General features: G+C 41.4%; 1 long non-coding RNA gene across 2 annotated transcripts; it reads right to left on the reverse strand.

Annotated features, from left to right (window-relative positions):
* Positions 1 to 312: 312 nt before the first annotated feature.
* On the reverse strand, positions 313 to 25007 carry LOC140196525 (uncharacterized). 2 transcript variants are annotated; one of them, XR_011885743.1, is made up of 5 exons: positions 24756 to 25007; positions 11156 to 11235; positions 5041 to 5172; positions 884 to 1162; positions 313 to 439 (listed from the first exon to the last, which is right to left on the reverse strand). It is a non-coding gene; the product is annotated as an uncharacterized lncRNA (long non-coding RNA). The 2 variants fall into 2 exon arrangements; XR_011885742.1 differs by lacking the exon at positions 313 to 439 and having other exon boundaries at positions 628 to 1162.
* Between the last annotated feature and the right edge of the window lie 249 nt (positions 25008 to 25256).

Consider the following 25256-nt stretch of genomic DNA (forward strand, 5'->3'; position numbering starts at 1 on the left):
CTCATCCCTCACTTATTTAAACGGAAAGAACCTGCTGCATTATAGCTGGAGTGCTGCTCCTAATCCTATCATCACATTACAGAGAGCTGATCATTACATTGTAGCAAATAAAGTGAATTTTGATAATATCAGGATTGAAGAACCTTATTTGCAGTGAAATTTTGATAGATTGGGATTCCAGAACTCATTACTTGATTTGCCATATGATTTGCAGTGTGGGCTTGTTGAGCTAGAAGGACCTGTTACGTGCTTATCTCTAAATAAATTTAAACAAAGGCTAAATGACATTTTCTGTGCAATAGGTATGTATGATTCAGCGCTCTTTATCAAAGCATTGGCTGTAGTGTTTTCAGCAGTACAGATTCTATTTACTGAAGATCTTTCTTTATCACATGATCAACACAAACAAAATGTTGGAGTAACTCAGGTCAGGCAGCATCTAGGAAAAAGAATAAACAGTCGTCATTTCGGAACGACACCTTTCTTCAGGACTTTCTTTATCCCCACCTCCCTTCCTGAATTCTCAGTTTCTCATAACCCCACTTCTGAATTGCACTTCTCTCTTCACTCTTCCTTCAGCTGTATCATTAGTGAAGTTGAAGGCCCCCCTCCCAACCCTCCCACACATTCTCTCCCTTAATTTCTTTGCCTTTCTACTTTGCTCTTCTCCATTAAACCCATATTTTTGATGAAACTTTTTCACTTTCCACCTTTGGTTTAGTGTCTACTTTCTTTCCTGAAATAACTCAAGATTGTTTCCCTATTGTAAAATTGCAATGTACCTCAAATTATTACTCAATAAACATAAATGACAAATTTATAGATCCAACAAGCAGCATGAATTTGGAATAAAGCAGCAAGTGTTTTGTGTAAAAACCAGTACCTTTAGATGGGCGCCTCTGAATGTTATTGCCGTAATAGTGTCCATTCTGCTCAAGGATGCCAATGCCTTCTGGGCATCATCATCACCATCTATTTCAGAGCATGCAAGGTGCTTATAGATCATCTTTACTAGTAATAATATCAATGTACAGTGGAACAGGTTATTTTGGGCTTTAATTCAATACCTTCATTCACAGGATTTTTTTCTCCCATGCCTGATGTAATGCAATTGTCTGACAGATTACTTATATCTGTTGCTGCTTCATCAATGCTTTTCGTTCTATGATAAAGCCAGAATGAGGGTAGATCATATATTAATTGCACAATATTCAAAGTATTATGCAATTCCTCAGCTAAGGAAGAAGTCCATACCAGAATATAAATAACGCTAATAAGTTACAAATAACTTTTATCCCAATAACATCCCAGGCAATGATGATCTATGACAAGAAATTAGCTGCTAATAATTGATATTCATGAGAAAATAGACAACAGAAGCAGAGTGCACCATGCATTTCCCTTCTTTGTCATTCTATAAGGCCATGGTCAACCCATCATGGAATCATGGATGAAAGATTATAGCAGGGTGTCATAATGGGGTGGCTGTGGACGGACCTGAGTGTAAGACACAGACACTGAAGTACTACGGACAGGACTAGGATAGAGGGTGAGGGCAAGGACATGGACACGAAAACCGGGAAACCGGAACAGGACAGGACAAGAGAGCTAGGAACCAGGGCTTGGACTCCGAGCCAGAGACTGGACAAGGACCCAGAACCTGGGTCTTGCTTCTGGCTCGGACCCCAGAACTAGGTAAGGGCGTGACTTGGCTGGCAGGCAGGATGAGGCTGGAGTCTTCAAGCTTGAGACTCGAGGTAAGGCTAGGGGCCAGGGACTCGAGGCAAGGCTCGGCTAGAGGCTTGGGGTCTTGAACCTCCTCCTGGGCAGGGTGTGGTACTCCTGGGCAGGGCGCGGTACTCCACCCAACGGAGGCAAGACACAGGAAGAGACAGAACCAACCATAGGGTAACGGCAAGACAGCCTGACTTACCCGACGGAGGCAAGGGACAGGAAGGGACAGAACCAACCATAGGGTAATGGCAAGGTGGCCTGGCTTACCCGATAGAGGCAAGGGACAGGAAGGGATAGAACCAACCCTAGGGTAATGGTAATACGGTCTGGCTTACCCGACAGAGGCAAGGGACAGGAAGGGACAGAACCAACTGCAGGGTATCAGCAAGACGGCCTGACTTACCTGACAGAGGCAAGGGACAGGAAGGGACCTAGATACAGGGTGGCTCCAAGACAAGACTTCAGGCAAGGCAAGGCGAGAGTTAGCAGCAAGACGAGGCAAGGCTTCCGGCAACGCAAGGTGAGACAAGAACTTCAGGCAAGGTGAGGCGAGTGTTACCAGCAAGACAAGGCAAAGCTTCAGGCAATGCAAAGCAAGAGTTACCGGCAAGGCTTCAGGCAAGGAAACAGAGGCAGGGGAAGGGATACAAGGAGTAAGGACAAGAACAATCCAGCAGCCACACCCTGGTCTCTGGAGGTATTTATGCAGCCAGCCTCAATGAGCATCAGCTGCCTCAATTAGTGCTCAACAGGAACAGAAACAGGGTAGACAGGAAAACCTGGAGCAAGGGTCGATGGACCGGACCGTGAACCGGAATGCGGACTTCACGGATCGGACCATGACACAGGGAGCTTAATGTCCAAGGATACACATTGTATCGAAAGGATAGGCTATGCTCTATTGGTAAAAAATGAAATAAAATCATTAGAAAGAGGTGACATAGAGTCGGATGGTGTTGAATCATTGCAAATATAGCTAAGGAACTGCAAAGGGAATTGTATACAGTAGTAAGGATGTGGCCTACAAATTACAACAGGGGATCAAAAATGCATGCCATGCCATTGATGTTGTGCACTTGGATTTTCAGAAGGCCTTTGACAAGATGCCACACATAAGACCATAAGACCATAAGACAAAGGAGCAGAAGTCGACCATTTGGCTCATCGAGTCTGCTCTTCCATTTTATCATGAGCTGATCCATTCTCCCATTTAGTCCCACTCCCCTGCCTTCTCACCATAACCTTTGATGCCCTGGCTACTTGGATACCTATCAATCTATGCCTTAAAGACACCCAATGACTTGGCCTCCACTGCTGCCCGTGGCAATAAATTCTATAGATTCACCACCTTCTGGCTAAAAAAATTTCTTCACATCTCTGTTCTGAATGGGTGCCCTTCAATCCTTAAGTCATGCCCTCTCGTACTAGACTCCCTCATCATGGGAAACAACTTTGCCACATCCACTCTGTCCATGCCCTTCAACATTCAAAATGTTTCTATGAGGTCCCCCCTCATTCTTCTAAACTCCAAGGAATACAGTCCAAGAGCGGTCAAGCGTTCCTCATATGTTAACCTTCTCATTCCCAGAATCATTCTATTGAATAATCATTCTAGTGAATATGAGGCTGTTTAATAAGCTGCAAGACCATGGTATTACAGGGAAGGTTTTAGCATGGATAAAGCAGTGGCTGACTGGCAGGAGGCAAAGCGTGGGAATAAAGGGGGCCTTTTCTGGTTGGCTATCAGTGGCTAGTGCTGTTCCACAAGTGTCTTTGTTGGAACCGATTCTTTTTACTTTCCATGGTAATGATTTGGAAGATGGAATTAATGGCTTTGTTGCAAAGTGTGCAGACAATATGAAGATAGGTGGAGGGGCATGTAGTTTTGAGGAAGTAGAGAGGCTACAGAAGGACTTAGACAGATTAGGAGAATGGGCAAATAAATGGCAGAAGGAATAAAGTGTTGGGAAGTGTATGGCCATGCACTTTGGTAGAAGAAATGAAAGGTTTGAATATTTTCTAAATGGAGAGAAGTTACAAAAAAATGAGGTGCAAGGGGACTTGAGAGTCCTGTGCAGGATTCCCTAAGAGGGCTAGAATATAAAAGCAAGGATGTAATGTTGAAACTTTATAAAGCATAGGTGAGGCCTCACTCGGAGGACTTGGAGTATAGTGAGCAGGTTTGGGCCCCTTATCTCAGAAAGGATGTGTTGAAACTGGAGGGTGCGTGTACAAAAAAGGTGCACAAAAATGATTTCAGAGTTGAATGGCTTGTAATATGAAGAACGTCTGATGGCGCTGGGCCTGGATTCACTAGAATTCAGTAGAATGAAGGGTGATCTCTATCAAACGGTGAAAGGTCTTGATAGAGTGGATATGGAAAGGATATTTGCTATGGTGGTAGAGTCTAAGACCAGAGGACACAGCCTTAGGATAGAGGGGTGTCATTTTACAACAGAGATGAGGAGAAATTTCTTTAGTCAGAGGTGGTGAATCTGTGGATTTCTTTGCCACACGCAGCTGAGGAGGTCAAGTCTTTATGCATATTTAAAACAGAGGTTGATAGATTCTTGATTGGTCAGGGCATGAAGGTTTATGGGGAGAAAGTGGAAGAGCAAAATTGGATCAATCATGATGAAATGGCAGAGTAGACTCAATGGGCTAAATAGCCTAATTCTGCTCTTATATCTTATGGTCTTTTCTGAACTAACCTCATATTCCTCAGTTCTATAATATCAAAAGTCTATCAGTCTTGAGTATTTTCAAGGACTGAGCCTCTATATTCCTCTGAGTTCGAGAACTGCAAAGGTTCACTGTACTCTTCATATCTGAGCGTGAAAGATCAAACCCTTATTTGGAAGCTGCACTCTTGATTCGAAATATCCCTCCCAAGGGAAATGTGATCACTGCACCCACCCTGTCAAGGGAAGTCAGAATTTGTACATTTCAATAAGATCTCTTATTCTTCTAAACGCAACAAACCGCAACTGCTAAATTTCTCCTCAGACAACAAACCTGCTATCCTAGGAATCAATGTGATGAAACCTCACCTCACTCCCATTACTGAAAGTATATTCTTATTTCTATAAAGAGTTTAGATGTATATGTGATATTCCTTGTCCAGACTCAGGAGGGCCCAATATTACTGTATTCTAGTACACAAACCCTTTTTCAAGAAAGGCCGACAGACCATTTTCCTTCTTATTTGTTAGCTATACCTGCAAGTTAACTTTCAGTACTTCATATACAAGATTATCTTGTTCTTACAATGGAATTAATATACATTACCATTGTCAATTCTCCTACCATCAAAGTCCTGGAGGTCACCACTGATGAGTAATTGAACTGCACCAGCCTCTTAAAAACTGTGGCAGATTAGAAGCTCTATAATTCCTTGAATGATTCAACTTCTGACTTCCCAAAGTGTTCCCAGCATCACTAAAAGCACAAGTCAAGAACATATTAGAACACTCTGATTGTGAGCAGCTCCTTCAACACTTAAGAATCTCTAAAAATCCAATCAGAACAAATCAAATGATTTTCATTCATTTTCATTTTATAAATCTTTTTTACTAATTATTATTGAAGATCAACAAAAAAATACATTAAAGTAATCCAGTCAACATGTCAATATGTACAATGAGAAATTAAATTATCAAATAGCTGATTAACAAAGCTAAACAATATATCAATAATAATAAGAAAAAATAATATGCTAAAACTTTTTTTTTGGAAAAAGAGAAAGAAGGAAAAAAGAACCCCTACTAACTAAAACAAAAAAACCCCTACTAATGAAAAAAAACAACAAAAAAACCATTGGGAGCACAACCCCAGAGCTATAAGACATATTAACTTCCATAAAAGAAAAACATCAATCCGCCAACCCAAGTTCATTTAAACAATCATCTGAAGATGTTCTAAGAGTCTGTGGTGGCCAGTGCTATCATGTTTGCTTTTGTGTGCTGGGGCAGCAGGCTGAGGGTAGCAGGCACCAACAGAATCAACAAACTCATTCGTAAGGCCAGTGATGTTGTGGGGATGGAACTGGACTCTCTGACGGTGGTGTCTGAAAAGAGGATGCTGTCTAAGTTGCATGCCATCTTGGACAATGTCTCCCATCCACTACATAATGTACTGGGTGGGCACAGGAGTACATTCAGCCAGAGACTCATTCCACCGAGATGCAACACAGAGCGTCATGGGAAGTCATTACTGCCTGTGGCCATCAAACTTTACAACTCCTCCCTTGGAGGGTCAGACATCCTGAGCCAATAGGCTGGTCCTGGACTTATTTTCCTGGCATAATTTACATATTACTATTTAACTATTTATGGTTTTATTACTTTATTATTTATAGTGCAACTGTAATGAAATCCAATTTCCCACAGAATCAATAAAGTATGACTATAACTATGAGAAGGGAACCATTTTAATTAACTCAAATCAAATGATAGTAATGGGCAAAAGAACCCCACATTTTCTCAAAGTCAATCCAGGATCAAAAGTTTGACTTCTGATTTTCTCCAAACTAAGACATAACTTCACCTGAGAGAACCATTGTATCAAAGTGGGAGCAGAGGCATCTTTCCATTTCAACAAAATAGCCCTTTTGGCCAATAATGTAACAAATGCAATTACATATTGGTCTGATATAGAAATACCATGAATATATTGAGGGATTATACCGAACAAAACTGTCAATTTATTAGGTTATACATTAATTTTTAAAGCTTTAGAAATTGTAGAGAAAATAGATTTCCAAAACTGTTTGAATACAGAACACGACCAAAACATATTTGTCAATGTAGCTGTCTCAGTTTTACATCTATCGCACTGACTATCAACATTAGGAAATATTTTAGACGGCCTCTCTGTTGTAAAATAGTAACGATGTACAATTTTAAATTGAATTAAAGAGTGACTGGCACAAATCAAAGAAGAGTTAACCAACTTCAAAATTCGTAGCCAATCCTCTGTTATCAAGGTCATGTTAAGCTCTCTTTCCCAATCTTGCTTAATCTTAAGTGAAGGATAATTGTACTGTTGTAATAGTAAATTATAAATTTTCCCAGTAAGACCTTTCACTAAAGGATTCATTTTTAAAATAATGTCTAACAGGTCAGAATCTTGTATATATGGAAAATTACTCAAATATTCTTCTAAGAAATGTCTGACTGGAAGATATTGCAAGAAATATGAGTACGAGAGAGAGTATTTAGTTACTAATTTCTCAAAAGACATCAATCAGCCTTCTTGGAACAGATCCATGAAGGAATAGACTCCTTTATTCCTCCAAAGAAAAAAGATAGGATCATTTAGTGAAGGTTTTAATAAATAATTCTGAGAGAATGGGCAAGGAGTATAGTGAGAGGGACAGAGGGAGAAAAAGGAGAGAGAGATATATATATATAATAATAAAAGATAAATCAATAATGGATGGGGTACAAAGGGGAGGTGGGGCATTAACGGAAGTTAGAGAAGTCAGTGTTCATGCCATCAGGTTGGAGGCTACCCAGACGGAATATAAGGTGTTGTTCCTCCAACCTGAGTGTGGCTTCATCTTGACAGTAGAGGAGGCCATGGATAGACATATCAGAATGGGAATGGGACGTGGAATTAAAATGTGTGGCTACTGGGAGATCCTGCTTTCTCTGGTGGACAGAGTGTAGGTGGTCAGCGAAACGGTCTCCCAGTCTGTGTCAGGTCTCACCAATATATAGAAGGCCGCATCGGGGGCACCGGACACAGTATATCAACCCAGCCGACTCACAGGTGAAGCTCACCTCACCTGGAAGGACTGTCTGGGGCCCTGAATGGTGGTGAGGGAGGAAGTGTAAGGGCATGTGCAGCACATTCTGCTTACAAGGATAAGTGCCGGGAGGGAGATCAGTGGGTAGGGATGGAGGGGGGACAAATGGACAAGAGAATCGCGTAGGGAGCGATCCCTGCGGAAAGCAGAGGGGGTAGGAGGGAAAGATGTGCTTGGTGGTGGGATCCCGTTGGAGGTGGCGGAAGATACGGAGAATTTTATGTTGGACCCGGAGGCTGGTGGGGTGGTAGGTGAGGACCAGGGGAACCCTATTCCTAGTGGGGTGGCGGGAGGATGGAGTGAGAGCAGATGTGCATGAAATGGGAGAGATGCGTTTGAGAGCAGAGTTGATGGTGGAGGAAGGGAAGACCCTTTCTTTAAAAAAGGAGGACATCTCCTTCGTCCTGGAATGATAAGTCTCATCCTGAGAGCAGATTCGGCAGAGACAGAGGAATTGCGAGAAGGGGATGGCATTTTTGCAAGAGACAGGGTGAGAAGAGGAATAGTCCAGGTAGCTGTGAGAGTCCGTAGGCTTACTAGCAGACATCAGTAGATAAGCTGTCTCCAGAGATAGAGACAGAAAGATCAAGAAAGGGGAGGGAGATGTCGGAAATGGACCAGGTAAATTTGATGGCAGGGTGAAAGTTGGAGGCAAAGTTAATGAAGTCAACGAGCTCAGCATGTGTGCAGGAAGCAGTGCCAATGCAGTCTTCGATGTAGTGAAGGAAAAGTGGGGTCAGATACCAGTATAGGCTTGGAACATGGATTGTTCCACAAAGCCAACAAAAAGGCAGGCATAGCTGGAACCCATACGGGTGCCCATGGCTACACCTTTAGTTTGGCGGAAGTGGGAGGAGCCAAAGGAGAAATTATTAAGAGTAAGGACTAATTCCGCTAGACGGCGCAGAGTAGTGGTAGAGGGGAACTGGTTAGGTCTGGAATCCAAAAAGAAGCAGAGAGCTTTGAGACCTTCCTGGTGGGGTATAGAAGTATATAGGGACTGAACATCCATGGTGAAAATAAAGCGATGGGGGCCAGGGAACTTTAAATCACCGAAAAGATTCAGAGCGTGAGAAGTGTCATGAACAGGGGTAGGATGGGATTGAACAAGGGAGGATAAAACAGTGTTGAGGTATGCAGAAACGAGTTCGGTGGGGCAGGAGCAAGCTGAGACAATGGGTCTACCTGGACAGGCAGGTTTGCGAATCTTAGGTAGGAGGTAGAAACGGGAAGTGCAAGGTGTGGGAACTATAAGGTTGGTAGCAGTGGATGGAAGATCCCCTGAGCGGATAAAGTTGGTGATGGTGTGGGAGACAATGGCCTAGTGCTCCTTAGCGGGGTCATGATCGAGGGGTATATAAGAGGAGGTATCCATGAGTTGTCGCTGTGCCTCGGCAAAGTAGAGGTTAGTACACCAGACTACAATGGCACCCCCAATATCGGCGGGTTTTATAGTAAGGTTAGGATTAGTGCGGAGGGAGTGGAGAGCAGAGTGTTCGGAAGGAGTGAGGTTGGAATGGGAAGAAGGCGCGGTGAAGTCGAGGCGGTTGATGTCCCATCGGCAGTTAGCAATAAAGAGATCCAGAGCAGGCAGAAGACCAGAGCGGGGTATCCATGAAGAGGAGGAGGGTTGAAGACGGGAGAAGGGGTCATCGGTGGGGGTGGGAGAGTCTTTGCCGAAGAAGTAGGCTCAAAGACGGAGCCGGCAGAAGAATAGTTCAGCGTCATGGAGAACACAGAACCCCTCGCTGAGGTGTGGGCAAAGGGGGACAAAGGAAGTGAGATCAAAGAGGGGAGGGATAGAGAGGCTGGTGGTGTCAGTGGAGAGGGGAGGGTTGGGGTGAGAGGAAGATGGAGCCTCTGAGGGCCCAGGAGCTGACGGTGGGATCTGAGGGAGATGGGGTTGCACAGTGGTGGTGGGGGAAGGGGAGACGGGAGTCACAATAGCAGCACATGAAGACCCAGCCTGGAGTTCAAGGCTGGAGTCACAGTTGGTGGTTGTGCAATCACTGTGAAGGTGTCCATGGTCGTTGCTGGAGTCCGGGTTTTGAATATGCCCTGAGGTGTTGGAGCCGGTGAGATCAGTGGCAGGGGCCGCAATCTGAAGTTCATGCCTGCTAGCGTCAGAAGGTCCAAATTGAGAGGCTCGAAAACAAATCCTAAAGCCAACTGGAGTAAGCTGGCAGCAGAGACACGTTCCAAGAAAGGATATATGGCTGTAATAGCGAGTCTGAGTCAAAATATGGTCGAAAAGTTGAACATAGAACATAGAACATAGGATAGTACAGCACAGTACAGGCCCTTCAGCCCACAATGTTGTACCGACCCTCAAACCCTGCCTCCCATATAAGCCTCCACCTTAAATTCCTCCATATACCTGTCTAGTAGTCTCTTAAACTTCACGAGTGTATCTGCCTCCACCACTGACTCAGGCAGTGCATTCCACGCACCAACCACTCTCTGAGTAAAAAACCTTCCTCTAATATCCCCCTTGAACTTCCCACCCCTTACCTTAAAGCCATGTCCTCTTGTATTGAGCAGTGGTGTCCTGGGGAAGAGGCGCTGGCTATCCACTCTATCTATTCCTCTTATTATCTTGTACACCTCTATCATGTCTCCTCTCATCCTCCTTCTCTCCAAAGAGTAAAGCCCTAGCTCCCTTAATCTCTGATCATAATTGAAGCACCGAAGAAATTATAGATGGGGAGCAGTGAGAGATAGTTTCACTAAACTCCCATCGAAAAGAAGATTTATACTTCTTCAATGTAGGCATCACCGGAAGAGGCTTGCAGTAGTGAATTTAAAAACGCGTATATAGAAGCAGAATCATCTAGAGGAAATAATTCACTTTTATAAAGGTTTAGTTTATATCCCGAAAACTTTCCAAATTCATTTAATAATTTCAATAAACTAGGAATGGATTCTTCAGGATTCGAAATATAAACTAAGAGATCATCAGCATAAAGGGAGATCTTATGAATAGTCCCATTTATGGAAGTTCCATGGATATCATTAAACCACCAACCTAAGTATTCACTATTGCTTCAATGTGCTTTTTGAAGTACTTTAATAATGTGTATATATACCTAGAGATTAACTGCAGTATAATTATGCAAAGTGTTAAGCATTTCTCAAGTTAAATATTCAATGTTAAGCCATAGAGTATTTGTTTGTACACTATACAGAATCATTAAATGTATTTAGATTCATAGCGTCATCGAGAAGCGCAGCAGAGAAATGTGTCCTTTAGTACACTGCATCCCTGCAAAGCACAAAGCACCCAGTTCTATAGTAATCCTACCCTACCTCATGTTATTCTTCCTATGCACCCATCAGCTCCCCCTTATGGACAAACTGGGGCGATTTATAGTAGTCATTTAACCTCCCAACTTTGATCTGAGTGTAAAAGGTTTTAGCACTCTTGAAAAATTGATGGTTAGGAATTCAAGCCAGAAAATGGGGTTAAAGTCAAAGTTGAGATCAGCCATGATCTTTATGAGTGTTGGAGTAGGTTGAAAGTTGAGGCAACCTGCGCCTGTCCTAATTAGCTATTTGGCTAAGAAGTCTGAAAGGTGTACTTGCTCCAAAATACATCATATCAGATTATCTTACCTTCAGTTCTGAAGAGAAACAGGAGACCTATTTCGATGTGCTTCCTTTATTGACATTAACATCTATGTGCCTGATGCATGCTGTTGCCATGGAGAAAGCACAGTTAAATGAGCATGATGAAGTACACAGTAAAAGTGGGCATTGTTCCACATAGACTTCTATAACTCTTGATCTGATTACTAAAATTGAAGCTGTCCTCTCCAGATAAATTTTAATTTGTTAATTAATACGACAATCCACATTTCATATCAGGAAAAAATATTCAAAACCCTTTCAATACATTTAAAATATGGTGCAATACAAGACATTAGTTCACTGAGCACATCCACACAGCATGAAGTTGGGAGAGATATATTACCAGCTTGCTTCCTTAGGCTAATAGCAAAAGGAGATCTAAATTAGACTCTAGGGAGTCCAGTACAAAGACAAAGAGTCAGAAATTGTGATGCACGATCTGTTATCTGAGATGATCCAAAGAAAGTACTGTGAATACCAATTTCTCCTGTACTGAATGGTTATGAATGTCATCTGGCTTTGGACTATGTGATTATTCTATTGTTAACAGGTAAGAACTTAGCCAGTCAATGGATTTATTTTTACAGAACATGAACAGAAGATAATTGTAGCAAGGGAAAAGGTCTCAAATTTGATAGGTTTTAATTTCTAGCAGCATAGGAAAAAATTAACTAAATTATACCAAAGTGCAAATCACAATTTTTTCATAGAACAGTGAACTTAGCACTGAACATTTAACAGTGAAACAGCAAGGCTTAATTAATCATTGATTGTGGACTACATGTATCTCCCATTTTGTGTGCTAATCGGAAGAGAAAGTGGGTTGTAAACTCAGCCAGCTCCATCATGGGCACCAGCCTCCCCACCATCCAGGACATCTTCAGAATGCAATGCCTCAAAAAGGCAGTATCCATCATTAAGGACCCCCACCACCCAGGAAATGCCCTCTTCTCATTGCTACCATCGGAGAGGAGGTACAGGAGCCTCAAAACACACACTCAATGTTTAAGGAACTGTTTTATCCCCTCCACCATCAGATTTCTGAACGAACAATGAACCCATGAACACTACCTCACTAATTTTTGCTCTCTTTTTGCACCACTTTGTTAATTACATATATACAGGTTTCCCCCACCATCCAAAGGTAGAGCGTTCCTATGAAATGGTTCATAAGCCGGAATTTCGTAAGGTGAAGAAGAAATTACCATTTATTTATATGGGAAACATCTGTGAGCATTCACAGACCCAAAGATATATATCTTACTATAATTTATGGTATATTGTATGTATTGCACTGCACTGCTGCAGCAAAACAACATATTTCATGACATTGGTCAGTGATAATAAACCTGATTCTAATTCTGATTCTGATTCTAAGAATATAATTTATGCACAAAAAAAACTTCTGAAATTTGCCTCCATTGATTAAAATGGAATGAATTTGCAAAAACAAAGTTACTGTAATATGTTACTGCATTGCATATGTACAGTGATTTAAAATCAACATTGCAGCAGGGAACCAATGACCATTTCAATTATTGGTCAGCCACTGCAAAATTCAATTGCACACAAGATCCAAACCTTTAACAAAGCATTGCAAAGTACTTTTATAATGTGTTGTTGCTGAATAACCATGTATGTCTGAGCCTTCTTCTTCAACACAAATGAATATCTACCTACTCATTGTCTTAATCACAACCAGTCATTTGTGCATGCTTCCCCTGATAGCCTAGTATCATGCCACATCATCTAATGCAAGTCAAATTTTGGCTTTTCAGTGATCTTCAAAAGAACACAAAGAGTCTGTTTACTTCCCCATGTTTCATTGTCTGAGGTAGTCTTCAGTTTATGAAAGGCAACCTCTGGAAATGCTCATAGACAACAACATACTATCCATAAGAAAACAATAACATAATTAATCTTATCTACATTTTTTTGACTTAAACGTAATATCAAACTAATAGCTATTGGTGAATCATATCAAAGGAATTTAATCCAATTCAAAATCAGTTTTGGAAATCTTCCTATTTAATGCTGTAGTATCCTGCTTATGATTTAGAATAAAAAAGGAACTTTACCATTTTGCTGAATGCAAGGGTTTAATATAAACATTACTTCAATAGAATATTTCCGTAACATCTGTAAAATCTCAAGCAGCCATGCCCCCCACCCAACAACTTCCAGGTCAATAACACATTTTTGTCCCACTAATTTTAATCCTGAAACTGTTCCAGGAATATCACAACATATTGTGCCAATCCATTGCTCGCATTTTTTCAATTCAAAATCCCAAAGCTAATCATTATCGGGTTAACAAGTTTTGTTGAAGCTTAACTTTTTTCCCAATTTACAACTTATTCTCTCACATTCCCTAACATCCTAGGAGGCACATATACCCAACAAGATTTGATCATTGCCCAAATATAATTTATTTTCAAAATTAATAAAAATTGCTGAATGTGTTGAGCTCTAGTATTTTGAAGACAAAATCTTAAATTCAAATTGATCTCACAAAGGATAAATCTTTGACCTTCAAACTACATCTTCTTTCAAACTTCTCTTGAAAAACTCCCTGTATTTCCAAAATACTAATATCATCTGCTTTAATGCAAAACAAAATCTATTATGGCTCCATTTGAGAGTCCGAGGAGTAAATTTGTCATTGTGGGAAATATTCATTCTCCATAACTTCTAAAGCTTTGTACAGAATGTTCTCTTCAATCAAAATCTAGTCAGAGCAATGGAATTACCCTGTATGTCCCAAAATGCCAAATCAAATTATTCAGTAATTGACAATTTTTAATTCTGTACATAGGGACCCTGTTTATGACATTAAAGATTCTCATATCACTCAAAATATTAACTGTTCTTCTTTCTTGACACACCACAGATAACCAAAGAACTGGACTAAAGAAACGGGAACACAATACTTGAAACTCTTATATGGAACATTTCAAGGCCATAATCCTTCAAAACATGCATCTAATTAAATCACTTCCAACCAAAACATGATCTTCAGTTGTGCAGCAGTCAGGGCTGCTGCCACACAGCTCAGGTGACCTGGGTTCAATCTTCATGTCCAATGCTGTACACGTGGAATTTTTACGTTTTCCCCAATACCCATGTGCTCTTGTTTTCTCACACATGGTGAAGAAAATCTGGCAGGTTAATTAGTTATTGCAAATTTCTCCTAATGTTAGTGGGAGCAGAAGAATTGATGAAATTTAGTGGGCACATGAGAGGATGGTTTGCAGGCAAATAAGTGGAAGTGTACTGATGGGATTGCTGTCAGAGCTGGTATAGACTGAAGACTGAATGACCTTATGGGGAATAAACGTAATGTAAGATCTAATGCTTTCCCGGTATATATGATGAATAAACTCTTCTCGGGCTTCCAGCCAGGTACAGATATCAATTTTAATGGGCGTTTCAATGACAAACTCTGCCACCGTCATCAGGGATGATGCCTAGGCATGTCCAGTCTGGTGGTATATATGAGGGACAGGGTATATATGAGGGATGGGGTATATATAGCAGAGTTTCCCATTGAAACATCAGTAAAAATCCATACCTGTACCCAGCTGGAAGCCCAAGAAGAGTTCACTCAAAATGTAATATAATTATGAAAAGTCTGTGACTGCATTTTTATCTTTATATGGCTACAAGGTTGTCAAGACAAGGAGTGGTAGTGGGACAAGCTCCCACTACCTAAAAGTGCTCCTCACAGCATGTGCCTCAAATAGCCTCTGACAACCATGTCCAACTCCTGACCTTCTCGTTTGGCTTAGCCCCTAAGCCCGGCGGAACTGTTTCTACTGACAGGAGAAGAGGCGAAGGTGGGTTCTGGCGCCTTAAAACTAGTGCTTCGGGTAGAAAAGACCTCCTGAAGAATTTAAGTTAACAAATGCTGCCTCATCATCTTGTGTTGTACCTTTATACGCTTTCCTTCCTGATCACAATAACTTCATTATTACTTGAAATCATCTAGTCAGCATTTTTATTAAACTAACACCTTAACTCTTCCCTTTATATTCATAGAAATTTAACAGTATAGCCCAGTACAGGCTCTTTAGCCCATGATGTTTTGCTGACATTTAAACTAGTCCAAGATCAATCTAATCCTTCCCTCCCACATATCCCTTCATTCCTTTTTCACTCATATGTCTCTTAAATTTGCCTAATACATTTGTTTCTACACCCACCACTGGCAGAGCGTTCCATGCAGTTACCACACATTCCCCCTATACTTTCATGTCCTCTCATTTTAGCCTTTGCTTCCTGGATAATAGGTGCTAGCTATCCACTCTATTTATCTCATACACACCTATCATTGCCTCTCATCCTCCTTCACTCCAGAGAGAAAAGCTTCAGTTCACTCACCCGTTCCTCATTAGACATGTTCTCTAATCCAGGAAGTGTCCTGGTAAATCTCCTCTGCACCCTCTCTAAAGCCTTCCACATGTTCTTGTTGTTCAAGTCTGACTTTGGTTGATGTTGAAATTGTACAAGGCATTGGTGAGGCCAAATTTGGAGTATTGTGTACAGTTCTGGTCACCAAATTATAGGAAAGATGTCAATAAAATTGAGAGAGTACAGAGGAGATTTACTAAAATGTTGCCTGGGTTTCATCTCCTAAGTTACAGAGAAAAGTTGAACAAGTTAGGTCTATATTCTTTGGAGCATAGAAGGTTAAGGGGGGGCTTGATAGAGGTATTTAAAATTATGAGGGGGATAGTTAGAGTTGACGTGGATAGGCTTTTTCCATTGAGAGTGGGGGAGATTCAAACAAGAGGACATGAGTTGAGAGTTAAAGGGCAAAACCTTAGGGGTAACATGAGGGGGAACTTCTTTACTCAGAGAGTGGTAGCTGTGTGGAACGAGCTTCCAGCAGAAGTGGTTGAGGCAGGTTCGATGTTGTCGTTTAAAGTTAAATTGGATAGATATATGGACAGGAGAGGAATGGAGGGTTATGGGCTGAGTGCAGGTCGGTGGGACTAGGTGAGAATAAGAGCTCGTCATGGACTAGAAGGGCCGAGATGGCCTGTTTCCGTGCTGTAATTGTTATATGGTTATGTGGTTATATATGACTCTTCGTGATCTCATGACCTCATAAAGAAGTAGATTGCCAGGCCTTTCTTCCATGCAGATACCGCTGCTGCCCAGGTTGGGACCTGGCTGGGTTTGAACTCAGGACCATCTACCTTAAAGTCCAGTGTTGATGCCACTACACCACCAGCTGGCCCTAAAGCTTCCACATACTTTCTATAAATGAGGTTTAGCCACCTCATTTAAAGCTTCCACATACTTCCTATAAATGGGGTGGCCAAAACTGAACATAATACTCTAAATGTAGTCTCACCAGAGTGTTATAGAGCTGTGACATTACGTCATGGCTCTTGAATTCAGTCCCCCAACTAATGAGGGCCAACATACCATATGCCTTCTTAACTAACTTACCAACTTGCACAGAAGCTTCAAGGGATCTAAGGGCTTGGACCTCAAGGCCATATGTTCCTCCACATTGCTAAGAATCCTGCCATTAATCTTGTGCTCTGCCTTCAAGTTCGACCCTTCAAAGTGTATCATTTCACACTTTTCCAGATTGAAATCCATCTTCCACTTCTCAGCCCAGCCCTGCATCCTATCAACAACCTGTTGTAACCTCTGACAACCCTCTACACTATTCACAACACTATCAACCTCTGTGTCATCTCAGAACATAGTAACACACCCTTACACTTCCTCATCCATCATTTATAAAAATCACTAAGATCAAAGGACCCAAAAGTAGATTCCTGTGAAACATCACTAGTCACAGACCTCCAGGCAGAATATGTTCCATCTACTCCCACCCTCTGCCTTCTGTAGGCAAGCTCATTCTGTATCGACACTGCCAATTTCCCATGGATCCCATGCCTCCTGACATTCTGAACGAGCCTAGAATGGGAAATGTTGTCAAATGCCTGACTAAAATCCGTATACACCACTCTACCTTCATCAATTTGTTTAGTTAGTTCCTTGAAAGAGTCAATCAGGCTTGTGAGGCATGATCTACCTCTCACAAAGCTATGCTGACAATCCCTAATCTGACTATGCTTGTAAATCCTGTCTCTAATAATCTTCTCTAATAGTTTTCCCACCACTGATGCAAGATTCACTGGTCTATAATTCCAGGATTATCCCCATTACCTTTCTAGAAAATAAGTAATAGCATTTGCCATCTTCCTATCTTCTGTTACAACTCCTGTAGCCAGTGAGAACACAAGGATGATTGCCAATGGTGAAGCAATCTCTTCCCTCACCTCCCACAGTAGCCTGTTCTACACTGACCTTTCTCCTGGTGAACATCAGAGCAAAGTATTCATTAAAGACTTCCCCTAACTCCTCAGACTCCAGGCACACAATTCCACTTTTATCCACTATTAGTCCTGCCCTCAATTTGGTCATTCTCCTGTTCTTCACATACATGTAGAATGGCTTAGGGTTTTCCTTAATCCTACTCACCAAGGCCTTCTCGTGTCTCCTAGTTCTCTGAAGTAGCTTCTTAACCTCCTTCTTGATTACCTTATAACTCTTTAGAGTTCTGTCTGATGCTTGCATCCTAAGGCATAATTATGCTTCCTTCTTCCTCTTGATTAAATGTTCCACCTCTCATGTCAACCATGGTTCCATCACCCTACCAACCTTTCCTTGCCTCAATAGGACAAACTTAGTCTGAACCCTACGCACGTGCTCCCTAAATATCCTCCACATTTCCATTGTAAATTTCCCTGACAACATCTGTTCCCAATTTACAGTCCCAAATTCCTGCCGGATAGCATCATTCTAATTGTTACCATCAAGGAGGAGGTACAAGAGTCCGAAAACACACACTAAATGTTTTAAGAGCAGCTTCTTCCCCTCTGCCATCAGATTTCTGAGTGGACCTTTAATCCATGAACACTGCCTCACTTTTTGCATGACCTATTGTCACTTAGCATAATTCTTTATGTATTGCACTGTGCTGCTGCCACAAAACAGCAAACTTCATGACATAAGCTGAAGATAATAAACCTGATTCTGATTTTTGCACTTTTCCAAAATCTGCCTACTGATCTATTCATGTTCCTGTTGCTATTAGAGGGCCTATGGAATACTCCTATACAGTGATTGTGCCCTGGCCACTTCTGACTTCCACCCACACTAACTCAGTAGATAATCCCTCCACACTGAACTCCCTTTCTGTAGCTATCATACTATCTCTAATGTGCAATGTTACTCCCCCACCTCTTTTCCTCCCTCCATGTCCCTTTTGAAATATCTAATCCTCAGAACATCCAGCAGCCATTCCTGCCCTTGTGACAGCCAAGTCTCTGTAATGGCCATAACACCATGCTCCTACTAACTTCAAATATACTATATTAATGATGCAATGCTAAAAAAGTCTTAAGCAGTTTAGTTGACCCAAAGTCAGCTCAATTTTACATTCCAGTGGGATAAAGAGTGGTGTGATATATAAAATTAAAACCCTTGACATTACAACTTTTTTCTTGTTATGAAATTTGAACAAAATTGAAGTCAAAATATTACAAAGGATGTCATAAGAAGCCAAATTTTTTCATTGTGACTAATATTCTATTCTAAATGAAAGATCCAAGGATTTACAAGATTAACTATTCTTCTTCAATTCAACTTTCTTCCAACATATGAAAGACAAGCTTTGGAATCTTAATTAAAAGATCATTTGGCTAAGAGTTTAACTGGCCCATAGGTAATAGGTCTTAAAGAACTAACTCAGATGTCTGACAGGATTCATTGTGTCCTTTAACTCGACAAACCAAGGATAAATGCAGAACATATGGATGGGTCTGTACGTGAGGCAATAAAATGATTGGAAGAGCTCCATTTATTGAAACCTTCAGATCATCAATCAATCTTATGTCATTTTGAAGTTCTTAACTGCAGAAAAATATTGTCTTCATATTTGGTACCTGAATTGCATCATATAAATATACTTTCAGAATGACATTTTCAGTGTCCTTAAACCCACACAAATAAATACTGCCTGGGAACTGAATCCAAAAATGTCAGAAGATATCTTCTTACATAAAGGGAAGCAATGAAAAAAATGAGTGATTGTTAACTGGGCTCATTATAGATCTGGAATTCTCAAAACTGGATATATTTCAAAAGTCTGTAGGAAAAATACATCATAAAGAAGGTAGTAAAAATTTCCAGCATTAAACTTAATGAAGTAGTTCAAAATGAAGGATTAAACATAAATGTGAGACACAAGAGATTCTGCACATGGTGGAAATTTTGAGCAACACACACAAAATGCTGGAGGAACTCAGCATATCAGGATCATTTATGGAGAGAGACTTTTTGTGCTGAGACCCTTCATTGGGATTGGAAAGGAATGGGAAAAAGGGTGACGGAAACCAGAGGTGGGAAGAGGAGTACAAGCTGGCAAGTGGTAAGAGAGACCAAGCTAGGGTGAAGGTAGGTGGGTGGGGGAGGGGTGGCACTCTGTGAAGTTGGGAGATGACAGGTGGAAGTGGTGAAGGGTTTAAGAAGGAAGAATCTAATCGGAAAGGACAGTGTAGCATGGAATAGTTGGAAGGAGGTGGAGGGAAGTGATAGGCATGTCATGAGGATGGAGAAGAAGAGGGGTGAGAAGGCAACTAGAAAATAGAAAATGGGGAAAATAGAGTGAATTGGTTACTGGAAATAAGAGAAATTAATGTTCATACCATCAGGTTGAGAACTACCCAGATGGACTGTCAGGTGTTGCATCTTCATCCTCCACTTGGCCTGATCGTGGAAGTAGAGGGAGTCATAGACAGACTTGAAGAAATGGGAGTAGGAAGAAAATTTTAAATGACTGGCCTCTGGGAAATCCTGCCTTTTGAAGGCAGAGTGAAGGTGCTCAACAAAGCAATTCCCCAGTCTTTGTTGGATCTCACAGATGTAGGGAAGGCCTCACCGGGAGTACTGTATGTAGTAGATGACCCTGACAGACTTGCAGGAGAAGCACTGCCTCACCTGGAAGGACTGTTTAGGGCCCTAAGTGGTGGTGAGGGAGAAGGTGTAGGGGCAGGTAGAGCATTTAGCACAGTTGCAGAATTATATACTGTGAGAGGGATTGGTGAGAGGGACAAGAAGAAAGTGAATTCAGTATAAAGTGGAGAGGGGAGGAAGGGAAAGATGTACCCAGTGATAGGATCACACACAAGAGAAAATCTGCAGATTCTGGAAATCTGAGCAGCACACATAAAATGCAGGAAGAACTCAGGAGGCCAGGCAGCATCTATAAAAAAGCCAGTCGACTTTTTGGGCTGAAACCCTTCGGCAAACCCCAGTCCAACTGAAGGGTTTCAGCCCGAAACGTTGACTGTGCTTTTTTCCATAGATGCTGCCTGGCCTCCTGAGTTCTTCCTGCATTTTATGTGTGCTGCTCAGATTTCCAGAATCTGCAGATTTTCTCTTGTGTGTGATCCTATCACTGGGTACATCTTTCCCTTCCTCCCTTCTCCACTTTATACTGAATTCACTTTCTTCTTGTTGAGTTCCTTCAGCATTTTATGTGTGTTGTTCAGTGATAGGATCCTGTTAGAGATGGCAGAAGTTGCGCAGACTGATGTGCTGGACATGGAGGCTGTGGTATGTTAGGTGAGGGCAAGAGGAACCCTATCCCCATTATGTCGGGGGGTGGGGTGAGTATGGGGTTCCCTGTGTTGTGAACCATTTTCTCATTGAATACTTCATTCCCAATTGGCATAAGAATCAGGAACAATAAAGGCCAGTTGGGCATTTGAAGTTGCCCTGTCGTTCAGTAAAATTGTGACTGATCTAATCTTGGCCTCAGCAACGTTTTCCCACTGTCTCCACATACCCAGTGAAATCCCACTATTGACTGATGATTGTGTACATACACATAAGATGCTTAACCTGCTTTTTTATTGACAAATGCGTGCTACGGGAAGGTGCCATATGGTGTAGTGATTAGCACAACACTATTGCAGCTTGGAGTGTCAGAGCGACAAAGACATACCGTTTAGTAGGTTGGTCGGTGTACTGGAAGGGCCTGTTCTGCACTGTATCTCTAAATAAATAAACAGATAAAGCTACTCCTACATGCATTTTTATATCATATGAAATACCACAAATACTGCATAAAATAGGATAACTTCAGGCCCTTTTTATCTGTTCCACCACCCGTTACCTCTGCTACTCTCCTTCCTGCCTACCATTAACTGTAGTGTCACTTGCAAGTTAACCACTTGCTCCCTTGGCACTTAACTTCTGGTTCTGTGAGAAACTGCACTTACTTTGAGAAATGTTGCCCATATACAATTAAAATGACAGTAAGAAATTTAAAGTAGCCCAGGCGTTATATTATTTGTAGAATGATTGAGTTTAGAACTGACATCAAAACTCAGCTACTGAGAACTGATCCCTAATTAAAGTTGAGCCAGAGTCAGTTTGAATGGTGGCTAATTGGTTTGATACTCATGAAAGAATTAAAATCGATATGGATTTCCCAGGAACCATTTAGATTAATTATGTTTCTGAGCAGTAAAAAAGGAAAAGCATTATTATTTGAAAGCTTTTACAAAAATTCAGCTTTAAATGCATTAGCTTTTCACTGTTTGAGGAGTTGGTTACAAATACCAAACATTCTGTGACTGTTATTTTCAAACATCATCTATTGGTAAATGAATATTTTAAACATGCCTTATCACCAGCTTTGATGCTGTGCTCTGAGATTGAAGCCTGGACTGCAAATCTTTGAAAGCATTAGGTAAGCCCAATTGTAACTAAGAAGTTAAATGCAGTGGAGCATTTTAATTTACCCAGGCAGATTGGATTCCAGAGAAAGTCACAAGAAAAGTTTGGGGAACGGAGGGTTATTGATGAGAATGAACCCAAGCTTGAGGGTCAAAATAATCTACGATGGGACTGGAATGAGAACAAAATTCTAACAAGGCTTTTGAACGTGTTTACCTTGCATGGAGTTCATGCAATTTGAGGCATTTCTGGGTGACCTGTGGTGAATGAAATACCAGCACATTGCAATGCCAGTCTTAATATCCTGCTCCCTTAACTCCATACCAAAAAACTAACCTGAATAAATTAACAGGCTTACTTCATGCACAAAACTTTTGTATTTGTATCTGTAATAATTTTCTTTGGCTCTGTTTTTGACAAGGATCCTTGCTGACAGTATAGCTGATGAAGTCATCCACAATTACAGTGCGTAGGCAGCCTGTGGTGTCACTTTCAACCTATAGCTTTTTTTTCACTTGCTTGTTGGAAATAAATCACTGGAAATGCTGACTGTTATCTGTTAATTTTCTATTTTAATTTATCTAGGGCTATGTTAGAATTGGCCTAATGGTAGCATTCCTGAATTAGAAAGCCATGGTTTTTAACCTTACTCTGGAATCTCAACATCTGGTCTAATCTATATCTTTTTGAGGGAATAACATTGGCAGAGTGACTGCTGATGGTAGTCTAGGACAACCGCTGGACAAATGTGGAGCAGCACTTAAAGTGTGCTCCTATCCATAATGAATAGGAATGAAGGGTCTTCCACTTTAAATGTTAACTCTGGTTCAGTTTCCAAACATGGTTTTCAGCATTTTTTCATCAGTCAGCCCTGATGAAGGGTCTCAACCTGAAACATTGTCTCTTTATTTCTTTATTTGGATGCTTCCTGACCTGCTGAGTTCCTCCAACATTTTGTGTGTGTTACACTGGATTTCCAGGATCTTCAGATCTTGTGTTCAGCTGTTCTTTCCATTTTTGTCATTTTTCAGCCATTTTCAACTTCCTTTATACCCATTCTGTCTTTCTATTAATGCACAGATCAAAAATGGCTACAGAAATAGCTACATTAGGCCCCTAGGATGCTGCATGTGCAGATCCTGGAAAGCTCAATTCCAGGAAGGAGAGAAAGTCCAATATCATAATAGAAAATAAACCAGAAAAATCAATTGAGGTTATGAAATCAACGGACAAAAAGCACTGGAGGAACTCAGCAGGTCAGGTAACATCTATGGAAAAGAGTAAACAGTTAATGTTTTGGGCCAAGACCCTACTTCAGGACTGCATTAACACCATCTACAGACTTTCTCATGTTTTATGTTATGAAATGTTGTGCAAAAGTATTCCAGGTAATTTCATGATTTGAAATTTCCACAGTAGTTCTACCAACAAGGTACTTTATTTAAGGGGAGCACATTCCAGGAGTCTCAGCTTTAGAATCAGAGCAATCACTCACACAATACCTCTGAAAGGAAATGAAGAACAATAGACAATAGAATGGGGAATGGTGTTAATTATTGGTCTTTCATTATCAGAACACGGAGGAACCATCGTTAACTCCCTCATCCCCCAATGATCCTATGATTTCAGTCTCTGAAGCCAATGTGCTGGCTGCCTTCAGGAAGTGAACCCACGAAAAGCATCCGGACTGGACGGGGTAGCTGGCCATCTACTAAAGACCAGCGCTGATCAACTGGCTGTTGTGTTCATTGAGACCTCTCACTTTGGCAGTGTGTGGTATCCACCTGCTTCAAGTAGGCTTCAAGTATAAATCAGAAGCGTGTGGTGACTTGCCTCAATAGCTATTGCCCAGTTGCACTTATATCCACAATGATGAAGTGTTTGAGAGGCTGGTGACGAAACATATCATCTTCTACCTGAGAAACTACTTGGATCCACTTCAATTTGCCTACCAGAGCAACAGGTCCACAGCAGATGCCATCTCACTGGCTCTTCACTCAACCCTGGAACATTGGACGGCAAAGATGCATACACCTTGATAGTCTCTGTCAACTACAGCTCAGCATTCAATAACTTCATCCCCTCAAAACTAATCAATAAGCTCCAAGACCTTGATTACAATACCTCCTTGGACAATTTGATCCTGGATTTCCTCACTTGCAGACCCCAGTCAGTTTGGACTGACAACAACATATCCTCCACAATCTCCATCAGCACAAGTGCAGCACAAGGCTGTGTGCCTAGCCCCCTGCTCTACTCACTTTACACCAATGACTGTGTGGCTAAACACAACTCCAATGCTATATTCGAGGTTGCTGATGACACCACTGTCATGGGCTGAATCAAGGGTGATGATGAATCAGCGTTTAGGAGGGAGATGTGAAAGTCTAGCTGAGAGATGTCATAACAACAACCTCTCACTCAACGTCAGCAAGACCAAGGAACTGACTGTAGATTTCAGGAGAAAGAAATCAGAAGTCCATGAGCCAGTCCTCATCAGAAGATCAGAGCTGGATAGGGTTAGCGACTTTGAATTCCTAGATGTTACTATTTGGACTTGCCCTGGGCGAGCACATAAGTACAATTGCAAAGCAAGCATGGCAGCACCTTTATTTCCTTAGGAGTTTGCTGAATCAGCATGGCATCTAAAATTTTGACAAACTTTTATGAATGTGTAGTAGGGAGTATATTGACTGACTGTATCACAGCCTGCTGTGGAAACATCAGTGCCCTTGAACGGAAAATCCTACAAAAAGTAGTGGAATCGGCCCAGTACATCAAGGGTAAAGCCCTCCCCACCATCGAGCATACTTACATGAAGTGCTGTCATAGGAAAGCAGCATCTATCATTCGGGATCCCGACCAGCCACTCATCCTCTATCCTCATTGCTGCCATCGGGTAGAAGGTACACATGCTTCAGGACTCACATCACCAGGTTCAAGAACAGTTACCACCCCTCAAACATCAGGCTCTTCAACAAAAGTGGGTAACTTCACTCAAACAACAGGAATTCTGCAGATGCTGGAAATTCAGGCAACACACATCAAAGTTGCTGGTGAACACAGCAGGCCAGGCAGCATCTGTAGGAAGAGGTGCAGTCGACATTTCAGGCCGAGACCCTTCGTCAGGACTAACTTCACTCAACTTCATTTATCATGTCATTGAAATGTTCCCACAAAAATGCATTAACTTTCAAGAACTTTTCATCTCATGTTCTTGTTATTTATTGCTATTTATTTACATATACATTTGCACTGTTTGTTCTCCTCTGTACTGGTTGAACACCCTGGTTGGGTGGTCTTCCATTGATCCTCT

The sequence above is a fragment of the Mobula birostris genome, chromosome 1 (assembly GCF_030028105.1).
Source record: "Mobula birostris isolate sMobBir1 chromosome 1, sMobBir1.hap1, whole genome shotgun sequence".
NCBI lineage: Eukaryota > Metazoa > Chordata > Chondrichthyes > Myliobatiformes > Myliobatidae > Mobula > Mobula birostris.